The sequence below is a fragment of the Anomaloglossus baeobatrachus genome, chromosome 1, assembly GCF_048569485.1.
Source record: "Anomaloglossus baeobatrachus isolate aAnoBae1 chromosome 1, aAnoBae1.hap1, whole genome shotgun sequence".
Taxonomy (NCBI): domain Eukaryota; kingdom Metazoa; phylum Chordata; class Amphibia; order Anura; family Aromobatidae; genus Anomaloglossus; species Anomaloglossus baeobatrachus.
This window is the reverse complement of record NC_134353.1, coordinates 740,507,887-740,531,980: the sequence shown is the minus strand read 5'-3', so window position 1 is coordinate 740,531,980 and position 24,094 is coordinate 740,507,887. Positions and strand designations below refer to the sequence as shown.

General features: G+C 51.4%; 1 protein-coding gene across 1 annotated transcript in view; it reads right to left on the bottom strand.

Moving 5' to 3' along the window:
• The window catches only part of SBNO1 (strawberry notch homolog 1), a 196,503-nt gene that overhangs the window by 127,762 nt on the left and 44,647 nt on the right, over nucleotides 1-24,094 (bottom strand). The gene's annotated exons all lie outside the window — the stretch shown is intronic.

Genomic DNA, 24,094 nt, shown 5'->3' with positions numbered 1-24,094 from the left:
CCGTTATTATATAAACATGTCATATTCTGTTCCATAACGGACCGTGACTCAATACAAGTCAGTGGGCCCACAAAATCCCTGGACGCTGCACGGAAGCACTTCCGTGTGACCTCCGGGTTCCCGTGCAGTCTGTGTCCCGCTCCCTGCCAGCCCCACGGCTGCCCGCACAGCAGTGTCAGTGTCTGCCCGCAATGCAGTATCAGCAGCTTCTCACCCTGCAGTGCGGGCAGCCGCGGGAATGACGAGAGCTGCTGTCAGGAGGTTAGATAAGATCATTACCTGCTGTGACGATCTCCTGCACTCCTGACGTCAGCGCTGTCACTGCCTTCTATGCCCGTCTCGCGGGCGGCCCGAGACTGTCACTAGCGGTGACGTCATGGGCTCCCGCGATTCTTCGCTGTGAACGCAGCGGGCATAGAAGTCAGTAACAGCGCTGGCGTCAGGGGAGTGCAGGACATAGTCACAGCAGGAAAATAATCTCATCTAACCTCCTGACAGCAGCGCTCATCATCCCCTGCAGTGATCTGGTCTCACCTATTGATGTTAGCTCAGGTCACTGCATTGCTCTCCCAGCCAATGGGGAACCTTCTGTTCTTCAATGACTGGGACATCGACTATGGTATGGATCATCGTGGGATCCCCTTATTGGATTACGCCGGACCCGGATTTGATTGTTCTTTTCAAAAAATTGGTGAAAGAGGGAATATTTTGGGGAGTATTTTTTCAAATAAAACTTTTTTTGTTGTCCATTTTTTTTTCTTACTGACTGGGTTGGTGATGTCAGGTATCTGATAGACGCGTGACATCACTAACCCCAGGGCTTGATGTCAGGTGACATTACACATCTGGCATCAACCCCAAATATCGCCCAGTTTGCCACCGCACCAGGGCAATGGGATGAGTTGGGGCAAACCACCAGGATTGGCACATCTTATGGATGCGCCACTTCTAGGGTGTCTGTAGCCTGCTATTTTTAGGCTGGGGAGTGTCCAATAACAGTGGACCTCCCAAGTCTGAGAACACCAGACCACAGCTGTCCGCTTTACCTTGACTGGTGATCCAATTTGGGGGGGACCCCGTGTTTTTTGTTTAAAATTATTTAATTTAAAATAACAGCGTGGGGTGCCCTCTGTTTTGGATTACCAGCCAAGGTGAAGCTGCCAGCTGTGGTTTGCAAGCTGCAGCCGTTTGCTTTACCCTAGATGGCTACAAAAAGATAGGGGGGACCCCCACGTCATTTTTTTTAATTATTTATTTTTTTGCAAAATACAAGGCTAAGCACCCTTTAGTGTCACATGAAAGTCACAAAAGGGTGCCAGCTTATATAATGTCCCAGCCCCTGCATATTCTATGTCTTTCTCATCTATCTAGCTATCCCTCTATCCATTCATTCCTCTGTCTCTATATCTACCCATCTCTATATCTACTCATCTATCTTTCTTGTGGCTTCCGTTTTTTGCAGTCCGCAAAAAAAAAAAAAAAAAAAAAAAAAAAAAAACGGAAGGCACACGGATGATACACGGACCGTATACGGAATGAATGTCACACAAATTCATCCGTGGAAAATGGAAAAAAAAAAAAAAAAAAAAGGACCATTTTTTGCGGCCCGCAAAAAAACGGAACGGTCGTGTGAATGTAGCCTAGCTTGTATTCTATTCATTCAAATCCCTGATAGAATGTATACGAGTCCATTGGGTGGTCTTACTAGTGATTGACAGCCATCTCTGCATGTAGTTATACAGGCAAGACTGTCAATCACTGAGTTGGACCACCCACCGGATTTTTAAGCATATAAAAACACCAAGGATTAAAAATAAAATGAAAGTTTTACTGATCAGCTCTTCCTTCTCGATATCATCCTCCCAGCAGATCAGATACAGTTACCAATACAACAGGTTCCCCTTAAATCAGTCTAACTTTACAGTGCAGGAATGTTTCTGATGCTTTTCAAGAATGTCAGAGGAGTTCATGGTGCAATGTTAGGTAATATGGCTGTATGAGTCAAACACCACTTAAAGAGGAAGTTATCAAATTACTTGTGTATGCCATTTGGAAAATTGCTATGAAAAGGAGTGATTATGGACTTGTACTGATGACCTGTCGTAAGGATCAGTCGTCAGCATATGACTGGTGGGGAGCCTGCACTTGGTACCCCAACAGATTAGCGTTTTTCAGAATAGTTTGCTAAAACACAGCTTTACACTGGCCGATCTCTGCTATTGAAGGGAATTGGAGCTGATCAGCAGTATAAGAGAATGGCCACTATAGTTTATGAAGTCATGCTCTTCTAGATTTTTAACTCATTCTATAAGGCCTGGGATAACCCCTTTAAAGCAATCAACACTACCTTAGAAGATGAAAATTATGTATTGCTTCATGGAAACATTACAGAAAATGAAACACCGAAAACGTGTATTTCAGCATATAAAAGTGGAGAAGCGAAAATAAGGCAATTCCCACTCCCCAAAGTTGGAAACAAAACTTCTATAATAATTGCAGATTTTATCAACAGTGACTTTTACACCAGTTTACAAGGTTCAGAGCAGCTGCTTGAAATTAAAATACATCCCACAAAAATCCCGAGTGAACAGAGTGTGCGCGCTCTGAAGCTGACGACAAGTGATGTGAACAGTGATCTCCTGCATCCAGCACCCAACTACTGCCTTACCTGTTTTGGTGGCACTTACCACCTTCGGAGTGAATATAACAATTTCTGTAACAGACAGAACATATTTGGGAATGCTGCAGAATACCAACCACAACCATAATATGAACAGCTACAGACATACTGCTCTATTCAAGATGCTACAGAAAAAGAGAATTTTGTTACTTACCGTAAATTCTTTTTCTTATAGTTCCGTATTGGGAGACCCAGACCATGGGTGTTTAGCTTCTGCCTCCGGAGGACACACAAAGTACTACACTAAAAAGTGTAGCTCCTCCCTCTGAGCTTATACACCCCCTGGTAGCCAGTCCTAGCCAGTTTAGTGCAAAAGCTGAAGGAGAATAGCCACCCACAAGTAGAACCGAGTAAGAACCGGAACAACCGGAGACTCTGTCCACGACAACAGCCGGTGATAACACACGGAACAAGAAAATTGCCAACAGGCAACAGGGAGGGAGCTGGGTCTCCCAATACGGAACTATAAGAAAAAGAATTTACGGTAAGTAACAAAATTCTCTTTTTCTTTACCGTTCCTTTGGGAGACCCAGACCATGGGACATTCCAAAGCTGTCCCTGGGTGGGAATAAACAGAAAAAACTAAGAAGTAGGCGGAGCCTAACTTCACAAGTGGGCGACAGCCGCCTGAAGGATGAGTCTGCCCAAGCTCGCATCTGCCGAAGCAGGAGCATGCACTTGGTAGTGCTTCGAAAAGGTATGCAGGCTAGTCCAAGTGGCAGCCTGACAGACTTGTTGAGCCGTAGCCTGGTGCCTAAAAGCCCAAGAGGCACCGACAGCTCTGGTCGAGTGTGCTTTGATCCCCGGCGGGGGAGGCACCTGAGTACTCTGGTAGGCGTCCGAAATGGTCGATCTAATCCAACGGGCCAAGGTCGACTTAGAAGCAGAGAGACCCTTGCGCCGCCCTGTGGTTAGCACAAAAAGAGAGGTGCACCGCCTAAGCGCAGCGGTGCGAGACACATAGATCCGGAGAGCACGCACCAGATCTAGAGTATACAGCGCTTTCTCAAAGCGATGAACAGGGGCCGGACAGAAGGAAGGCAAGGAAATATCCTGGTTAAGGTGGAAGGGAGAGACCACCTTAGGAAGAAAGTCCGGGGTCGGACGGAGAACTACCTTCTCTTGGTGAAAAACAAAAAAAGGTGACTCCGAGGAGAGCGCAGCCAAATCAGAGACTCTCCTGAGAGAAGTTATGGCAACTAGAAAGGCCACCTTTTGAGAAAGACGATACAAAGAAACCTCCCTAAGGGGCTCGAAAGGGGGTTTCTGCAATACCGTGAGGACCAAGTTAAGGTCCCAGGGATCCAAGGGCCGCCGATAAGGCGGAATGATGTGAGACGCACCTTGCATGAAGGTGCGGACCTGAGCCAGCCGGGCGAGACGCCGCTGGAACAGCACTGATAGAGCTGAGACTTGTCCCTTGAGAGAGTTGAGGGACAGTCCTAGCTGCAGACCGGACTGTAAAAAAGACAGAAGGGTCGGCAACGAAAATGGCCAAGGAGAATGGCCGGAAGAGCGACACCAGGACAGGAAAATTTTCCAAGTCCTGTGATAGATCTTGACGGAGGAAGACTTACGGGCCCGAGTCATAGTGGAGATGACTTCAGGAGGAATACCAGAAGCCGTCAAAATCCAGGACTCAAGAGCCACGCCGTCAATTTGAGTGCCGCAGAATTCGGGCGGAAAAACGGACCTTGTGAGAGCAGGTCTGGACAGTCCGGAAGATGCCACGGCATCTCCACGGACAGTTGGAGCAGGTCCGGATACCAAGCTCGCCTGGGCCAGTCCGGTGCAATGAGGATGACTCGACGGACCTCCATTCTGATCTTGCGCAGGACTCTGGGCAAGAGAGCTAGAGGGGGAAACATGTAGGACAGACGAAACTGGGCCCAGTCTTGAAAAAGAGCGTCCGCGGCGAAGGCCTGAGGATCGTGGGAGCGAGCCACGTAAACCGGAACCTTGTTGTTGTGACGGGATGCCATTAGGTTCACGTCCGGAGTGCCCCACTTGCGGCAGATTGACTGAAACACTGCCGGGTGCAGGGACCACTCACCACCAACCACGGATTGACGGCTGAGATAATCTGCCTCCCAGTTTTCTACGCCAGGGATGTGGACTGCGGATATGGTGGACTTGGAGTCCTCCGCCCATTGAAGAATGCGTTGGACCTCCAACATTGCCAGGCGGCTGCATGTCCCGCCTTGGTGATTGATGTAGGCAACCGCTGTCGCGTTGTCTGACTGGACTCGAATGTGCCTGCCCGCCAACAGGTGGTGAAAGGCTAGGAGAGCTAGAAGCACAGCTCTGGTTTCCAGCACATTGATTGAAAGGGCTGACTTGGACGGAGTCCAAGTGCCCTGAGCTCTGTGGTGGAGATGTACCGCTCCCCAGCTGGATAGGCTGGCATCCGTGGTGAGAATCACCCAGGACGGAGCCAGGAAGGAGCGCCCTTGGGACAGGGTGAGGGGTCGAAGCCACCAATGAAGAGAGCTCCTGGTCCGTGGCGACAGAGCCACTAACCTCTGTAAGGAGGAAGGCCGCTTGTCCCAACAGCGGAGAATGTCCAGCTGCAGAGGACGCAGATGGAACTGGGCAAAGGGAACCGCCTCCATGGAGGCCACCATTTGACCCAGCACCTGCATCAGATGCCTGAGGGTATAACGGCGGGGCCTCAGGAGAGAGCGCACCGCCAACCGGAGTGACAGCTGTTTGTCTAAGGGCAACTTCACAAGTGCCGGAAAAGTCTCGAACTGCATCCCTAGGTACGTGAGACTCTGGGTCGGAGTCAGAGTGGATTTGGGAAGATTGACAAGCCACCCGAATTGGGCTAGGGTGGCGAGAGCGAGCGAAACACACCGCTGACAGTCTGCGCTGGATGTACCCTTGACCAGAAGGTCGTCCAGATAAGGAAGCACTGCTAACCCCTGGAGGTGCAGGACCGCAATCACTGCCGCCATGACCTTTGTGAATACCCGAGGGGCCGTGGCTAACCCGAAGGGGAGAGCCACGAATTGGAAATGATCCTCTCCTATCGCAAAACGTAACCAACGCTGATGTGACACTGCGATTGGCACATGTAGATAGGCATCTCTGATGTCGATGGACGCCAGGAACTCCCCTTGGGTCATAGAGGCAATGACTGATCGCAGAGAATCCATGCGAAAATGCCGCACCCGGACATGCTTGTTGAGAAGCTTGAGATCCAGGATGGGCCGGAAGGTACCGTCCTTTTTCGGAACTAGGAAGAGATTTGAGTAAAAACCTCTACACCGTTCCTGAGCGGGAACTGGGACAATCACTCCGTTTGCCTGCAAGGACGCCACGGCCTGCGAGAAGGCGGCGGCCTTGGAGCAGGGGGGAGTTGAGAGAAAAAATCTGTTTGGAGGGCTGGAAGAGAATTCTATCCTGTAGCCGTGAGATATGATGTCTCTCACCCACTGATCGGAGACTTGCTTTAAACAAGCGTCGCCAAAGTGGGAGAGCCTGCCACCGACTAAGGACGTGGCTGGAGCGGGCCGAGAGTCATGAGGAAGCTGCCTTAGTGGAAGAACCTTCTGCGGACGCGCTTTTGGGCGCCAGTTGGATTTCTGATCCTTGGCTGAGTTAGCGGACGAAGCGGAAGGCTTAGAGGATGACCAGTTGGAGGAACGAAAGGAACGAAACCTCGATTGATTCCTACCCTGGGCGGGTTTCCTGGTCTTGGTTTGTGGCATGGAAGTACTCTGCCCGCCAGTAGCTTCTTTAATGATTTCACCCAGCTGTTCACCAAACAGCCGTGAACCAGCAAAAGGGAGCCCAGCAAGAAACTTCTTGGAAGAAGCATCTGCCTTCCACTCTCGAAGCCACAAAATCCTGCAGATAACGAGAATTAGCTGAAGCCACCGCAGTGCGGTGAGCAGCCTCTAGCATGGCAGACATGGCATAGGATGAAAAAGCTGAAGCCTGAGCAGTTAAAGTAACCATCTCAGGCATAGATTCCTTGGTGGGGGAATGCATCTCCTCTAGAGAAGCAGAGATGGCTTTGAGAGCCCACACTGCTGCAAAAAGCCGGGGAAAACGCGGCCCCCGCAGCTTCATACACAGATTTGGCTAGAAGGTCAATCTGACGGTCAGTGGAATCCTTAAGTGAGGTGCCGTCAGCCACCGACACAACGGTCCGGGCTGAGAGCCTAGACACCGGGGGGTCTACGTTTGGGGAGTGAGACCACTCCTTGACCACCTCAGGTGGAAATTGAAACCGGTCATCAGAACCACGCTTTGGAAAGCGTCTGTCAGGGCAGGCCCTGGGTTTGGTCACAGCGGTCTGAACACTGGAGTGGTTAAAGAACACACTCTTCACTCTCTTAGGCGAGGTAAACTGATGTTTTTCTGCCAAAGAGAGTTGCTCCTCTGACACTGGCGGATTGAGATCCAGCACAGAATTAATAGAAGCAATCAAATCACTAAGATCTGAGTCACCCTCAGAGAAATCAATGGGATACATAGCCTCCGAGCCCCCAGTGAGGGCATCCTCATCTTGAGAGTCAGCTCTTGAGACAGAGCCGTGGGATGGGGAGGGGAGGAAACCCTGCGCCTTCTCTTAGAAGGACGGGGTCTGGGATCAGATGATGAATCCTCCGTGAGCTCTGATGGACGGAGGTCAGAGGATAGGAGTCCTCTGTCAAGAGTATTAGAGGCACCCTGTGAGGGGGGCTGATGCATATTCATCAAAGTCCTGGACAAAAGCCCCATGGATTCAGCAAATGACTGGGATATGGACCTAGAAAAGGACTCTACCCAGGCCGGGGGTTCAGCCACAGGTGCAGCAGCAGCCTGAGAGACCACTGGGGGTGAGACGCCAGGCTGCGGCACCGCCAAGTTAGAGCAGACATCACAATGTGGATAGGTGCTCGGCTCAGGCAGCAGGAGCTTACATGCAGTGCATGCAGAATAAGGCCTTGGAGCCTTGCTCCTTGTGTGAGACATGCTGCTGGAGTGGGGGTTTTGCAGAGAATGAACCCCAGGGAGAATATACAGAGGTCCACAACCGGAGACCGGCTGTGCCTTACCAGACCGCTGAGCGCGGTGTTGTGTGCCCTCCAGATCCCGAAGCCCGGTCCCCCAGCGCAGCACCTCAGCAGAGATGCAGAATGCAGGATGTCCCAGAGCAGAGTGAACTCTGCCAGAGAAATGGCCACCGGAGCGGAGAGGGGGCGGGACTAGGGGCGTTCCTATAAAAGAGCGGGAACTGGAGGGCTATAGAGACCTGCAGGGAAGGAGGGACGCCCCAGCAGTGGGGAGTGTCCCTCCCCTGTGTAGAACGGCCGCCGGGAGGAGCTGAACCTGTCCCTCTGCATGAGTGACATGCGAGGGCAGGAAAATGAAACTAGGCCTCCGGCGAAGCCAGGGCCTAAATTTAAGCGGCGAGGCCGACAAGCAGGCACCATCGGCGCGGTTCTCAGGCAAAAGCTAGAGAACCCGCCGGAAAAGTTAAAACAATCACATACAGCATACTCTCCCCTTACAATAAAGAACCGGGACCCCCAACATAAACGTCTCAGGTACTTAGCTGCTGAGACGCAGGGCCATGTCCCTGGGGATGAGTGCTCCGGTCCAACAGAATCCTCAAGGGGCTGTGGATGGAGACCGAACTCCTGCCAGGCATGGAGACCGTGCTGGCTCCCACTTCAAGCCAGAGCCCAGAAGGGATGGTGAAGGAGCGCGGCATGTAAGGCTGCAGCCTTGTAAATCAACCTTTAACACCGCCGACACAGTGGGGTGAGAAGGGACATGCCGGGAGTCCAGACATGGACCCGCTTTTCTTCAAACTGTTTCCAAAAGTCAAACAAATCAGATGAGAATGCATGTGTGGATGTATGCCTCCTGACACAAAGCAATAAACTGGCTAGGACTGGCTACCAGGGGGTGTATAAGCTCAGAGGGAGGAGCTACACTTTTTAGTGTAGTACTGTGTGTGTCCTCCGGAGGCAGAAGCTAAACACCTATGGTCTGGGTCTCCCAAAGGAACGATAAAGAAAAACTATTATCTAGAAAGGTGTAAGGGGAAAAAAAAAAAAAAAAAAGAAGTTGCTGTATCACATATTAATCCTATTAACCCTTTAAACTTTGGTCATATGAGATTCACTGGACCCCAAGAGTTTATTTTTGTCATATTCCCACAAGTATGGAAGCTAGGTATCTGAGAGTTTCAGTAGGCTCCTACGGTAGCTCGGGCGCCCCTCCCTCAGTGCATCATAAGATACAGCGTGAACTACACGTGCCACGGCGAGGTGCAGAGACCAATAGTAAACGTATTTTGGGCGCTACTGATGGTTAGAAGGGAATGCAGCAGCAGATTTTTCCCTCCTAATTGAGGGCAGCATGATGTAGAAGAGACAAAATCTGACTCCAGTGATGTGTCACTTATTGGACTGTTAGTTTTTTAAAAAAAATCACTTATCAGGAGATCACCACTAGAAGATTAGTAAACCTGCTGCCAGGTAATCCAGCCACACTCCCACCACCAATTGACAGCTTTCTGCCTATGCACAGCGTACACAGAAAGCTGCCAATCAGTGGTGAGGGAGTTATACAGAGCTCAGCAATGAAAGAACTGGTACATCTGCAGCAGATCAGAGATTTAATCTAAACTGCAGCAACAGCCCAGTAAGTGACAACTGGACTCAGGGTCTCTGTCTCTACATTAAAGGGAACCGGTCACCAGTTTTATGGCCTATAAGCTGCGGCCACCACCAGTGGGCTCTTATATACAGCATTCTAACATGCTAGATATAAGAGTGCAGGCCGCTGCGAGAGCATAAAAAACAAACACTTTATAATACTTACCTAAACCGGTCGCTGCGGTGCTGGTTGGCCCGGTAGGCGGCGCTGTTCTCCGGGACCAGCGCCTCCTCTCTCGGCCATCTTGCTCCTCCGTCTTCTGAAGCCTGTGTGCATGACGCGTCCACGTCATACACACTTGCCGGCACTGAGGTCCTGTGCAGGAGCACTTTGATCTTCCCTGCTCAGGGCAGATCAAAGTATTGTAGTGCGCCTGTGCAGGACCTCCGTGCCGGCGAGTGTGTATGACGTGAACGCGTCATGCACACAGGCTTCAGAAGACGGAGGAGCAAGATGGCCGATAGAGGAGGCGCCGGTCCCGGAGAACAGCGCCGCCCACTGGGCCAACCAGCACCGCAGCGACCAGTTTAGGTAAGTATTATAAAGTGTTTATGTTGTCACAGCGGCCTGCGCTCTTATATATAGCAAGTTAGAATGCTGTATTTAAGAGTCCACTGGTGGTGGCCGCAGCTTATAGGCCATAAAACTGGTGACAGAACAGCTTAAAGGGAACGTAAGAGTAGCAAAAACCTGGTGATGGCCATGACTATTTTTCCATCATAGTTGCATAAAGGCTATTGTTTCTATAGGACAGGTGATAGTTTTAAAAATCTGCACGTAGCAGAGCTGTGTGCTTAATACATACTATGGAGAAACACGAAGAATAGAATACATATACATACATACATACATACATACATACACTCTAAGGTGTGTCTTATAGTATAAAAAAAATGCGGTAGTTCAAATTATGGTTTCTTGTGGGCTTCACAGGAGAGATAATACAGCAACAGGGTTGGGGTGGGATTAGGCACAGTAAGGTACACCCGTGCAGGATCCTAGGACCTAAATGCTGTCAGCAATAGACTCTTCTCAAAGAATGAGTAAAACTACATTTTTTAACCCCTTCAGCCCCCAGCCTGTTTTCACCTTAAAGACCCGGCCATTTTTTGCAATTCTGACCAGTGTCACTTTAGAAGGTTATAACTCTGGAACGCTTCAACGGATCCTGGCGATTCTGACATTGTTTTTTCGTGACATATTGTACTTCATGTCAGGGGTAAATTTAGGACGATATGTTTTGCATTCATTTGTGAAAGTTTAGAAAATTTTGCAAATTTTATGTCCATAAATCTGAGAGATGTCACACAAAATACATACTAAATAACGTTTCCCACTTGTCTACTTTACATCAGAGCAATTTTCAAAACATTTTTTTTCGTTAGAAGGGTTCATCAGCATTTTCTAATTTTTCCAACAAATTTTTTTTTTTTTTTTTGTTTTAGGTACCACATCACATTTGGAGTGATTTGAGAAACCTAGGCAACAGAAAATACCCAAAAGTGAGCCCATTCTAAAATCTGTACCCCTCACCCTGCTCAAAGCCTCATTCAAGAAGTTTATTAACTCTTTAGGAGCTTCACAGCAACCAAAGCAATGTAGAAGGAAAAAATGAAAATTGTATTTTTTTTAAACACGTTACTTTAGCCAAAAAATTTAGCATTTTCACAAGGGAGAAAAAAGAGAAAACGCACCATAAAATGGATTGTGCAATTTCTCCTGAGTACACAGACCTCATAGGCGGTGGAAAATAATTGTTTGGGCGCACGGTGGGGCTCAGAAGAGAAGGAGCGCCATTTTACAGCAAAATTGATTGGAATTATTAGCAAACGCCATGTTGGGTTTGGAGACCCCCTGAGGTGCCTAAACAATGGAGCTCCCCCACCTGTGACCCCATTTTGGAGACTTCCCACCCCCCCCCTTTACAAAAAAAAATTATTAGTTTGGCGAAATAAAAAATATGGGACGTAAAAACAAAATAAAAATATAAATAAATAAATAAAATAGGAGTGCCTGCAACTGACACTAAGGCAAGTGCCACACGTGAGAGCGATGCACGAATCTCGCATTGCATCATCCAAAACAGCCGCCCACTCCTGTCTGGAAGAGAGCGACCGTGCCGGATGATGCGATGAGAGACTCGTGCGTTGCTCTCATGTGTGGCACTGGGCTGACCCTTACAATAGTCAGTAAAAAATACTGTAGTTGACGATTACTACAGTATAAATTTACTGGCCCTACACAGGGATGGAAAAAAGATGGATGGAGCATCGGAGAGGGCGCGGCGGAAGATCAGGGTAAGAGGTGGGGGAGGGGGCAGCAGATGAAGAGGATGGGGAAGAGCAGGCATCGGGACATAAGTGGTAAGCCGGCCGATCAGCTGAGCGCTCCCTGCAGCCGGCCGATCAGCTGAGCGCTCCCTGCAGCCGGCCGATCAGCTGAGCGCTCCCTGCAGCCGGCCGATCAGCTGAGCGCTCCCTGCAGCCGGCCGATCAGCTGAGCGCTCCCTGCAGCCGGCCGATCAGCTGAGCGCTCCCTGCAGCCGGCCGATCAGCTGAGCGCTCCCTGCAGCCGGCCGATCAGCTGAGCGCTCCCTGCAGCCGGCCGATCAGCTGAGCGCTCCCTGCAGCCGGCCGATCAGCTGAGCGCTCCCTGCAGCCGGCCGATCAGCTGAGCGCTCCCTGCAGCCGGCCGATCAGCTGAGCGCTCCCTGCAGCCGGCCGATCAGCTGAGCGCTCCCTGCAGCCGGCCGATCAGCTGAGCGCTCCCTGCAGCCGGCCGATCAGCTGAGCGCTCCCTGCAGCCGGCCGATCAGCTGAGCGCTGTCACATGCCGGTGCCCGGGCATGCCGGTCGCTCAGCTGAGCGTTGTCACTTGCCGACGGCCGGGCGCTCAGCTGCACAATCGGCCACTGCGAGCCAAAATAAAGTTTGTAAGAGCATGCGCAGTGAAATCCAGAGGATTCCGCTGCTCAAAACAACGTTACATGCTGCGTTCCTCCCGCTGGGCAACTGAGCGTCGCCCAGCGGAAGCAACGCAGGTCCTTTTGGTACAATTCGTCAACCATACAAGTCTATGGGAACGTTAACGGATTCCGCTGTTTTCCAAAAGGGCGGATTGTAACGGAAGGAAAACAACGCAAGTGTAAAAGTACCCTAATACTCGCGCATTTGTTCCAAATAGCGTATGCAATGCAAGCCAATGGGTAAACTCGCAATGTAACGAGTAACCCGAATGCCGCACCATTCGCTACTCACATGATGAATAAGGATGATATCCAAAACATGTCCTCTTTGATTGCTACAATGGATCTATGTTTTTAACATGAAGTGATTTCTATTTTGATAATAAAGTTATGGATTTCTTATAACTGGACTTTGGATGCTGGGAATTCTCTTTTTGGATCTTTATTTTGATTTTTGGCCAAAATCTGTTTCCTTGCACCGTCGTCTGGGACCACAAGCTTCCAAGTACCTCCTGATTGGGCGAGCTGAAAAATTCAGGGTTTTTTGCGAGTATTAGGCTCTGTGCGCATTAGCTGGATTTTCCTGCGGATTTGCTGCAGAAAGTGTTCTTAACCTTTCTGCAGTGATTCACCAGCAAATCCTAGGGGGGAAAAAAAAAGCTGTGCGCACTAGGCTGAATTTGACAGCTGCAGGTTTTGCTGCGGGATTCCCGCAGCAAAAACAATTACATGTCACTTCTTTTCCGCAGGTACCTGCAGGATTTCACTAATGTAATTGCGAAATCCTGCAGGGAACAACCTGCGGAAAAACGCACCAAATCCTCACCAAAGCGCATGCGGATTTCGGTGCGTTTTTTTCTGCAGGAGCAGAAATCTTGGAGAGCCTGCAGAATTTTCTTAGGAAAATTCAATTTTCTAGTGCGCACAAGGCCTTAGGCAGTATTCGTTATGAGTATAGAGAGTACGAATACTCACTCAACTCTACTGCAGTTATCTGGCTGGTGAGTTTTAACAGCAGCTGTCACTTATTTCTTCTTGCACTGCGTAAGAAGGGAATTTTGTTTACTTACCGTAAATTCCTTTTCTTCTAGCTCCAATTGGGAGACCCAGACAATTGGGTGTATAGCTACTGCCTCCGGAGGCCGCACAAAGTACTACACTTAAAAGTGTAAGACCCCTCCCCTTCTGGCTATACACCCCCCCGTGGGATCACGGGTTCCTCAGTTTTAGTGCAAAAGCAAGAAGGAGGAAAGCCAATAACTGTTTCAAAAACAAATTCAATCCGATAAACAACATCGGAGAACTGAACTTATTAACATGAACAACATGTGCACCCGAAAAACAAAATCCCTAAGAAAAAACAGGGCGGGTGCTGGGTCTCCCAATTGGAGCTAGAAGAAAAGGAATTTACGGTAAGTAAACAAAATTCCCTTCTTCTTTGTCGCTCCTAATTGGGAGACCCAGACAATTGGGACGTCCAAAAGCAGTCCCTGGGTGGGTAAAAGAATACCTCGTGATAGGGCTGTCAAGCAGACCTTTCCTACAGGTGGGCCACCGCCGCCTGAAGGACTTGTCTACCTAGGCCGGCATCCGCCGAAGCGAAGGTATGCACCTGATAATGTTTGGTAAAAGTGTGCAGACTCGACCAGGTAGCCGCCTGGCACACCTGCTGAGCCGTAGCCTGATGCCGTAATGCCCAGGACGCACCCACGGCTCTGGTAGAATGGGCCTTCAGTCCAGATGGAATCGGAAGCCCAGCAGAACGGTAGGTGTGAAGAATTGGTTCCTTGATCCACCGCGCAAGGGTGGATTTGGAAGCTTGCGACCCTTTACGCTGACCAGCGACCAGGATAAAGAGTGCATCCGAGCGGCGCAGGGGCGCCGTGCGGGAAATGTAGATCCTGAGTGCTCTCACCAGGTCCAACAAATGCAAACCCTTTTCGAATTGGTGAACTGGATGCGGACACAAAGACGGTAAAGTGATATCCTGATTGAGATGAAAGGAAGATACCACCTTGGGAAGAAACTCTGGAATTGGACGCAGAACTACCTTGTCCTGGTGAAACACCAGGAAGGGAGATTTGCAAGATAACGCCGCCAGCTCGGACACTCTCCGAAGAGACGTGACCGCCACTAGAAAAGCCACTTTCTGTGAAAGCCGAGAAAAGGAAATCTCCTTCATAGGCTCGAAAGGCGGCTTCTGGAGAGCAATTAGAACCTTGTTCAGATCCCAGGGCTCCAACGGCCGCTTGTAAGGAGGGACGATATGACAGACTCCTTGCAGGAACGTGCGTACCTTAGGAAGTCGCGCTAGGCGTTTCTGAAAAAATACGGATAGCGCGGAGACTTGACCTTTAAGGGAGCTAAGCGACAAACCTTTTTCCAACCCAGACCGCAGGAAGGAAAGAAAAATAGGCAATGCAAATGGCCAGGGAGAAACTCCCTGGGCAGAGCACCAAGATAGGAATATCTTCCACGTCCTGTGGTAGATCTTGGCGGAGGATGGTTTCCTAGCCTGTCTCATGGTGGCAACCACCTCATGAGATAAACCTGAGGCCGCTAGGATCCAGGACTCAATGGCCACACAGTCAGGTTCAGGGCCGCAGAATTCAGATGGAAAAACGGCCCTTGAGACAGCAAGTCTGGACGGTCTGGTAGCGCCCACGGTTGGCCTACCGTGAGGTGCCACAGATCCGGGTACCACGACCTCCTTGGCCAGTCTGGAGCGACGAGAATGGCGCGGCGGCAGTCGGACCTGATCTTTCGGAGCACTCTGGGCAACAGTGCCAGAGGTGGGAACACATAAGGTAGCCGGAACTGTGACCAATCTTGAACTAAGGCGTCTGCCGCCCAAGCTCGGTGATCGTGAGATCGTGCCATGAAAACCGGGACCTTGTTGTTGTGTCGTGACGCCATCAGGTCGACGTCCGGCATCCCCCAGCAGCGACAGATCTCCTGAAACACGTCCGGGTGAAGGGACCATTCCCCTGCGTCCATGCCCTGGCGACTGAGAAAGTCTGCTTCCCAGTTTTCCACGCCTGGGATGTGAACTGCGGATATGGTGGATGCTGTGTCTTCCACCCACGACAGAATCCGCCTTACTACCTGGAAGGCTTGCCGACTGCGTGTTCCCCCTTGGTGGTTGATGTACGCCCCCGCCGTGGAATTGTCCGACTGAATTCGGATCTGCTTGCCTTCCAGCCACTGTTGGAAGGCTTGCAGGGCAAGATAGACTGCTCTGATTTCCAGAACATTGATCTGAAGGGTGGACTCTTTCCGAGTCCACGTACCCTGAGCCCTGTGGTGAAGAAACACTGCTCCCTACCCTGATAGGCTCGCATCTGTCGTGACTACCGCCCAGGATGGGGGTAGGAACGACCTTCCTTTTGACAAAGAGGTGGGAAGAAGCCACCACCGGAGAGAATCCTTGGCTGTCTGAGAGAGGGAAACATCCCTGTCGAGGGACGTCGACTTCCCGTCCCATTGGCGGAGAATGTCCCATTGTAGAGGGCGCAGATGAAACTGCGCGAAAGGGACTGCTTCCATTGCTGCCACCATTTTCCCTAGGAAATGCATGAGGCGCCTCAAGGTGTGCGACTGGCCCTGAAGGAAAGATTGCACCCCTGTCTGCAGCGAGCACTGCTTGTCCAGTGGAAGTTTCACTATCGCTGAGAGAGTATGAAACTCCATGCCAAGATATGTTAGTGATTGTGTCGGGGTTAGATTTGACTTTGCAAAGTTGACAATCTACCCGAAACTCTGGAGAGTCTTCAGTGCCACGTTCAAACTGTGTTGGCATGCCTCTTGAGAGGGTGCCTTGATAAGTAGATCGTCCAAATACGGAATCACAGAGTGACCCTGCGAGTGCAGGACTGCTACTACTGCAGCCATGACCTTGGTGAAGACCCGAGGGGCTGTCGCCAGCCCGAAAGGTAGCGCTACGAACTGCAGGTGTTCGCTTCCTATAACGAAGCGTAGAAAACGCTGATGCTCTGGCGAAATCGGCACGTGGAGATAGGCATCCTTGATGTCTATTGATGCTAGGAAATCTCCTTGAGACATTGAGGCGATGACGGAGCGGAGAGATTCCATCCGGAACCTCCTGGTTTTTACGTGTTTGTTGAGCAACTTTAGATCCAGGACGGGACGAAACGACCCGTCCTTCTTTGGCACCACAAACAAATTGGAGTAAAAACCGTGACCTTGTTCCTGAAGAGGAACGGAAGTCACCACTCCTTCCGCCTTTAGAGCGGCCACCGCCTGCAGCAGAGCATCGGCCCGGTCGGGCGGTGGAGAAGTTCTGAAGAAACGAGTTGGAGGACGAGAGCTGAACTCTATCCTGCACCCGTGAGACAGAATGTCTCTCACCCAACGGTCTTTGACCTGTGACAGCCAAATGTCGCCAAAGCGGGAGAGCCTGCCACCGACCGAGGATGCGGAAAGAGGAGGCTGAAAGTCATGAGGAAGCAGTCTTGGTGACGGTTTTTCCTGCTGTCTTTTTTGGGCGTGATTGAGTCCGCCAAGAATCTGAGCCTCTCTGATCCTTTTGAGTCCTCTTAGACGAGGAGAATTGGGACCTGCCTGAGCCTCGAAAGGACCGAAAACCAGACTGACCCCTCCTTTGTTGGGGTTTGTTTTGTCTGTGTTGGAGGTAAGGATGAATCCTTACCCTTGGAGTGTTTAATGATTTCATCCAAACGCTCACCAAACAATCGGTCACGAGAAAAAGGCAAACTGGTTAAGCACTTCTTGGAAGCAGAATCTGCCTTCCATTCCCTCAACCACAAGGCTCTGCGTAAAACTACGGAGTTGGCTGACGCCACCGCCGTACGGCTCGTAGAGTCTAGGACAGCATTAATCGCGTAAGACGCGAATGCAGACATCTGAGAGGTCAATGGTGCCACCTGCGGAGCAGATGTACGTGTGACAGTGTCGACTTGTGTAAGCCCAGCTGAAATAGCTTGGAGTGCCCATACGGCTGCGAATGCTGGCGCCAACGACGCTCCAATAGCTTCATAGATGGATTTCAACCAGAGCTCCATCTGTCTGTCAGTGGCATCTTTAAGTGCCGCTCCATCTTCCACTGCAACTAAGGATCTAGCTGCAAGCCTGGAGATTGGAGGGTCCACCTTGGGACACTGGGTCCAGCCCTTGACCACGTCAGGGGGAAAAGGATAGCGTGTATCTTTAAGCCGTTTGGAAAACCGCTTATCGGGATAAGCGTGGCGTTTCTGGATTGCGTCTCTAAAGTCAGAGTGGTCCAGAAGAAGGGAATTTTGTTTACTTACCGTAAATTCCTTTTCTTCTAGCTCCAATTGGGAGACCCAGACAATTGGGTGTATAGCTACTGCCTCCGGAGGCCACACAAAGTACTACACTTAAAAGTGTAAGGCCCCTCCCCTTCTGGCTATACACCCCCCCGTGGGATCACTGGCTCCTCAGTTTTAGTGCAAAAGCAAGAAGGAGGAAAGCCAATAACTGTTTTAAATACAAATTCAACCCGAGAAACAACCTCGGAGAACTGAACTGTTCAACATGAACAACATGTGCACCCGAAAAAAACAAATTTCGTAAGAAAAACAGGGCGGGTGCTGGGTCTCCCAATTGGAGCTAGAAGAAAAGGAATTTACGGTAAGTAAACAAAATTCCCTTCTTCTTTGTCGCTCCTAATTGGGAGACCCAGACAATTGGGACGTCCAAAAGCAGTCCCTGGGTGGGTAAAAGAATACCTCGTGATAGGGCCGTCAAACAGCCCTTTCCTACAGGTGAGCCACCGCCACCTGAAGGACTTGTCTACCTAGGCCGGCATCCGCCGAAGCGTAGGTATGCACCTGATAATGCTTGGTAAAAGTGTGCAGACTCGACCAGGTAGCCGCCTGGCACACCTGCTGAGCCGTAGCCTGGTGCCGTAATGCCCAGGACGCACCCACGGCTCTGGTAGAATGGGCTTTCAGTCCTGATGGAATCGGAAGCCCAGCAGAACGGTAGGTGTGAAGAATTGGTTCCTTGATCCAACGCGCAAGGGTGGATTTGGAAGCTTGCGACCCTTTACGCTGACCAGCGACAAGGACAAAGAGTGCATCCGAGCGGCGCAGAGGCGCCGTGCGGGAAATGTAGATCCTGAGTGCTCTCACCAGATCCAATAAATGCAAACCTTTTTCAAATTGGTGAACTGGATGCGGACACAAAGACGGTAAAGTGATATCTCGATTGAGATGAAAGGAAGATACCACCTTGGGAAGAAATTCTGGAATTGGACGCAGAACTACCTTGTCCTGGTGAAACACCAGGAATGGAGATCTGCATGATAACGCCGCCAGCTCGGACACTCTCCGAAGAGACGTGACCGCCACTAGAAAGGCCACTTTCTGTGAAAGACGAGAAAGGGAAACCTCCTTCATAGGCTCGAAAGGCGGCTTTTGGAGAGCAATTAGAACCTTGTTCAGGTCCCAGGGCTCCAATGGCCGCTTGTAAGGGGGGACGATATGACAAACCCCTTGCAGGAACGTGCGTACCTGAGGAAGTCGCGCCAGGCGTTTCTGAAAAAATACGGATAGCGCGGAGACTTGACCCTTAAGGGAGCCAAGCGACAAACCTTTTTCCAACCCAGACTGCAGGAAGGAAAGAAAAGTAGGCAATGCAAAAGGCCAGGGAGAAACTCCCTGAGCCGAGCACCAAGATAGGAATATCCTCCACGTCCTGTGGTAGATCTTGGCGGAGGATGGTTTCCTAGCCTGTCTCATGGTGGCAACCACTTCATGAGATAAACCTGAGGCCGCTAGGATCCAGGACTCAATGGCCACACAGTCAGGTTCAGGGCCGCAGAATTCAGATGGAAAAACGGCCCTTGAGACAGCAAGTCTGGACGGTCTGGTAGTGCCCACGGATGGCCTACCGTGAGGTGCCACAGATCCGGGTACCACGACCTCCTTGACCAGTCTGGAGCGACGAGAATGGCGCGGCGGCAGTCGGACCTGAGTTTGCGGAGCACTCTGGGCAACAATGCCAGAGGTGGGAACACATACGGTAGTCGGAACTGCGACCAATCTTGAACTAAGGCGTCTGCCGCCAGAGCTCGGTGATCGTGAGACCGTGCCATGAAAACCGGGACCTTGTTGTTGTGCCGTGACGCCATCAGGTCGACGTCCGGCATCCCCCAGCGGCGACAGATCTCCTGAAACACGTCCGGGTGAAGGGACCATTCCCCTGCGTCCATGCCCTGGCGACTGAGAAAGTCTGCTTCCCAGTTTTCTACGCCTGGGATGTGAACGGCGGATATGGTGGATGCCGTGTCTTCCACCCACGTCAGAATCCGCCGGACTTCCTGGAAGGCTTGCCGACTGCGTGTTCCCCCTTGGTGCTTGATGTATGCCACCGCTGTGGAGTTGTCCGACTGAATTCGGATCTGCTTGCCTTCCAGCCACTGTTGGAAGGCTTGTAGGGCAAGATAGACTGCTCTGATCTCCAGAACATTGATCTGAAGGGTGGACTCTTTCCGAGTCCACGTACCCTGAGCCCTGTGGTGGAGAAACACTGCTCCCCACCCTGATAGACTCGCATCTGTCGTGACCACCACCCAGGATGGGGGTAGGAACGACTTTCCTTTTGACAATGAGGTGGGAAGAAGCCACCACCGGAGAGATTCCTTGGCTGCCTGAGAGAGGGAGACCTCCCTGTCGAGGGACGTCGACTTCCCGTCCCATTGGCGGAGAATGTCCCATTGTAGTGGACGCAGATGAAACTGCGCAAAAGGAACTGCTTCCATTGCTGCTACCATCTTCCCTAGGAAGTGCATGAGGCGCCTCAAGGGGTGCGACTGGCCCTGAAGGAGAGATTGCACCCCTATCTGTAGCGAGCACTGTTTGTCCAGTGGAAGTTTCACTATCGCTGAGAGAGTATGAAACTCCATGCCAAGATATGTTAGTGATTGGGTCGGGGTAAGATTTGACTTTGAAAAGTTGATAATCCACCCGAAACTCTGGAGAGTCTTCAGTGCCACGTTCAGGCTGTGTTGGCATGCCTCTTGAGAGGGTGCCTTGATAAGTAGATCGTCCAAATACGGGATCACGGAGTGACCTTGCGAGTGCCATGACCTTGGTGAAGACCCGAGGGGCTGTCGCCAGCCCGAAAGGAAGAGCTACGAACTGCAGGTGTTCGCTTCCTATAACGAAGCGTAGAAAACGCTGATGCTCTGGCGCAATTGGCACGTGTAGACAAGCATCCTTGATGTCCATTGATGCTAGGAAATCTCCTTGAGACATTGAGGCGATAACGGAGCGGAGAGATTCCATCCTGAACCTCCTGGTTTTTACGTGTTTGTTGAGCAGCTTTAGATCCAGGACGGGACGGAACGACCCGTCTTTCTTTGGCACCACAAACAAATTGGAGTAAAAACCGTGACCTTGTTCCTGAAGAGGAACAGAAGTCACCACTCCTTCCGCCTTTAGAGCGGACACCGCTTGCAGCAGAGCATCGGCTCGGTCGGGCGGTGGGGAAGTTCTGAAGAAGCGAGTTGGAGGACGAGAGCAGAACTCTATCCTGTACCCGTGAGACAGAATGTCTCTCACCCAACGGTCTTTGACCTGTGACAACCAAATGTCGCCAAAGCGGGAGAGCCTGCCACCGACCGAGGATGCGGAGAGAGGAGGCTGAGAGTCATGAGGAAGCAGTCTTGGTAACGGTTCTTCCGGCTGGCTTTTTTGGGCGTGATTGAGTCCGCCAAGAATCTGAGCCCCTCTGATCCTTCTGAGTCCTTTTGGACGAGTAGAATTGGGACCTGCCTGAGCCTCGAAAGGACCGAAAACCAGACTGTCCCCTCCTCTGTTGAGGTTTGTTTTGTCTGGGCTGAGGTAAGGATGAATCCTTACCCTTGGAGTGTTTAATGATTTCATCCAAACGCTCACCAAACAATCGGTCACGAGAAAAAGGCAAACTGGTTAAGCACTTCTTGGAAGAAGAATCTGCCTTCCATTCTCTCAACCACAGGGCTCTGCGTAAAACCACAGAGTTGGCTGACGCCACCGCCGTACGGCTCGTAGAGTCCAGGACAGCATTAATCGCGTAAGACGCGAATGCAGACATTTGAGAGGTCAAGGGTGCCACCTGCGGAGCAGATGTACGTGTGACCGTGTCGACCTGTGTAAGCCCAGCTGAAATAGCTTGGAGTGCCCATACGGCTGCGAATGCTGGCGCCAACGACGCTCCAATAGCTTCATAGATGGATTTTAACCAGAGCTCCATCTGTCTGTCAGTGGCATCTTTAAGTGCCGCCCCATCTTCCACTGCAACTAGAGATCTGGCTGCAAGCCTGGAGATTGGAGGGTCCACCTTGGGACACTGTGTCCAGCCCTTGACCACGTCAGGGGGAAAAGGATAGCGTGTATCTTTAAGCCGTTTGGAAAAACGCTTATCTGGATAAGCGTGGTGTTTCTGGATTGCGTCTCTAAAGTCAGAGTGGTCCAGAAACGTGCTTAATTTACGCTTGGGATACCTGAAATGGAATTTCTCCTGCTGTGAAGCTGCCTCCTCCGCAAGAGGAGCTGGTGGAGCAATGTCTAACATCCTATTGATGGACGCTATAAGATCATTCACTATGGCGTCACCATCCGGGGTATCTAGATTGAGAGCGGCCCCAGCATCAGACTCCTGATCAGTTACATCCGCCTCATCACACAGAGAGTCGTCCCGCTGGGACCCTGACCAGTGTGATGAAGTTGAGGGTCGCTCATAGCGAGCCCGCTTAGGTTGTCTGGGACTGTCGTCCGAGTCAGAGCCGTCACCCTGGGGTGCATACTCCTTCGCACAAAGCATAAAACTGAGGAGCCCGTGATCCCACGGGGGGTGTATAGCCAGAAGGGGAGGGGCCTTACACTTTTAAGTGTAGTACTTTGTGTGGCCTCCGGAGGCAGTAGCTATACACCCAATTGTCTGGGTCTCCCAATTAGGAGCGACAAAGAAAAGAGCTTAATTTACGCTTGGGATATCTGAAATGGAATTTCTCATGCTGTGAAGCTGACTCCTCCTCAGGAGGAGCTGGCGGAGAAATATCTAACATCTTATTGATGGACGCTATAAGATCATTCACTATGGCGTCACCATCCGGTGTATCCAGATTGAGAGCGGTCCCAGGATCAGAATCCTGATCAGTTACATCCGCCTCATCACCCATAGATTCATCCCGCTGGGATCCTGACCAGTGAGACGAAGTTGAGGGCCCCTCATAGCGAGCCCGCTTAGGCTGTCTGGGACTGTCGTCCGAGTCAGAGCCGTCACCCTGGGGTGCATGTGACACCCCCGGAGCCCGGAAGTGTTCCAGTTGAGGGGGACCAGGGAGCAATGATTCAACAGTGTCCGTGGTCTGAGTTACTGGTCTAGACTGCAATGTTTCAAGAATCTTAGACATTGTCATAGACAATCTATCAGCAAAAAGCTGCAAACTCCGTTCCTGTCACCTGGACAGCATTCACAGGTGGTACACCCTGGGTCACGTCTAGCAGAGGCCCCGGCTGAGCAAGTGCTGCAGGGGCCGAGCACTGCACACAATGGGGGTCAGTGGAACCTGCCGGTAGAGTAGCCCCACATGCGGTACAGGCAGCATATAAAGTCTGTGCCTTGGCACCCTTGCGTTTAACGGACGACATGCTGTTGCCTCCTTGCAATCTAGGAGGGTATATAGCCGAGAATCACCAGCGACCGTACAGTGAAAAGTATTTGCAAACACAAAATACCAAGTACACAACGGCACAAGTGGGGGTGAGCCCTTGAGGGCTGCTTACCGCCCGCTGAAAAGCGGGTATGAGGTCGTAGAATCCCGTGTCTGGGTCTCCCAGGCTCCCCTCTCCAGCTCAGCGTGCAGACAGGAATGGCTGCCGGCGTCCTGTGAAGAGGGGCGGACCGTGGGCGTGCCACAAACAAAGTGCGGGAAACTGCGTCCTACTGTGCCTGGTGTGAGGGCTGGAGTATGTAAAACAGACTCCAGCCCTCAGCGCTGATGCTCTGTACGGCGTCCCGCCCTCCTCCTGACTGGCAGGTGCGGAGGCGGGAACGAGACGAACTAGGCCGCAAAAGCCGGGGACTGTAGTAATAAGCGCGGCCGTGATATATGCACGGCCAGCGCGGAAGTCCCCGGCGCACCACAAGTCCCAGCCGCGTCGCAGTGTGACTGACCCCAGCGGCCGGCGCGACCGTTCGCCCTAAGTCTACCCACTCAGCCAAGCTGTAGTGAGGAAATGGCACAAGCGCAGCAGCGCTGATGTCCCCGGCGCACTAACACACCCAGCCATGCTGCGGTGTGCGCGCGGTATGCACGGGGACACAGAGTACCTTGACGGAGCAGGGTCTGTCCCTGACGATACTCAGCTCCATATCCAGCGGCTTCTCCAGGGGCTGCGGATGGAGCACGGTCTCAGTGCCTGGAGACCGGTAAAATCCCACTTCACCCGGAACCCTAATGGGGATGGGGAAGGAATCAGCATGTGGGCTCCAGCCTCCGTACCCGCAATGGGTACCTCAACCTTAACAAACACCGCCGACAGAAAGTGGGGTGAGAAGGGAGCATGCTGGGGGCCCTGTATGGGCCCTCTTTTCTTCCATCCGACATAGTCAGCAGCTGCTGCTGACTAAACAGTGGAGCTATGCGTGCGTGTCTGACCTCCTTCGCACAAAGCAAAAAACTGAGGAACCCGTGATCCCACGGGGGGGTGTATAGCCAGAAGGGGAGGGGCCTTACACTTTTAAGTGTAGTACTTTGTGCGGCCTCCGGAGGCAGTAGCTATACACCCAATTGTCTG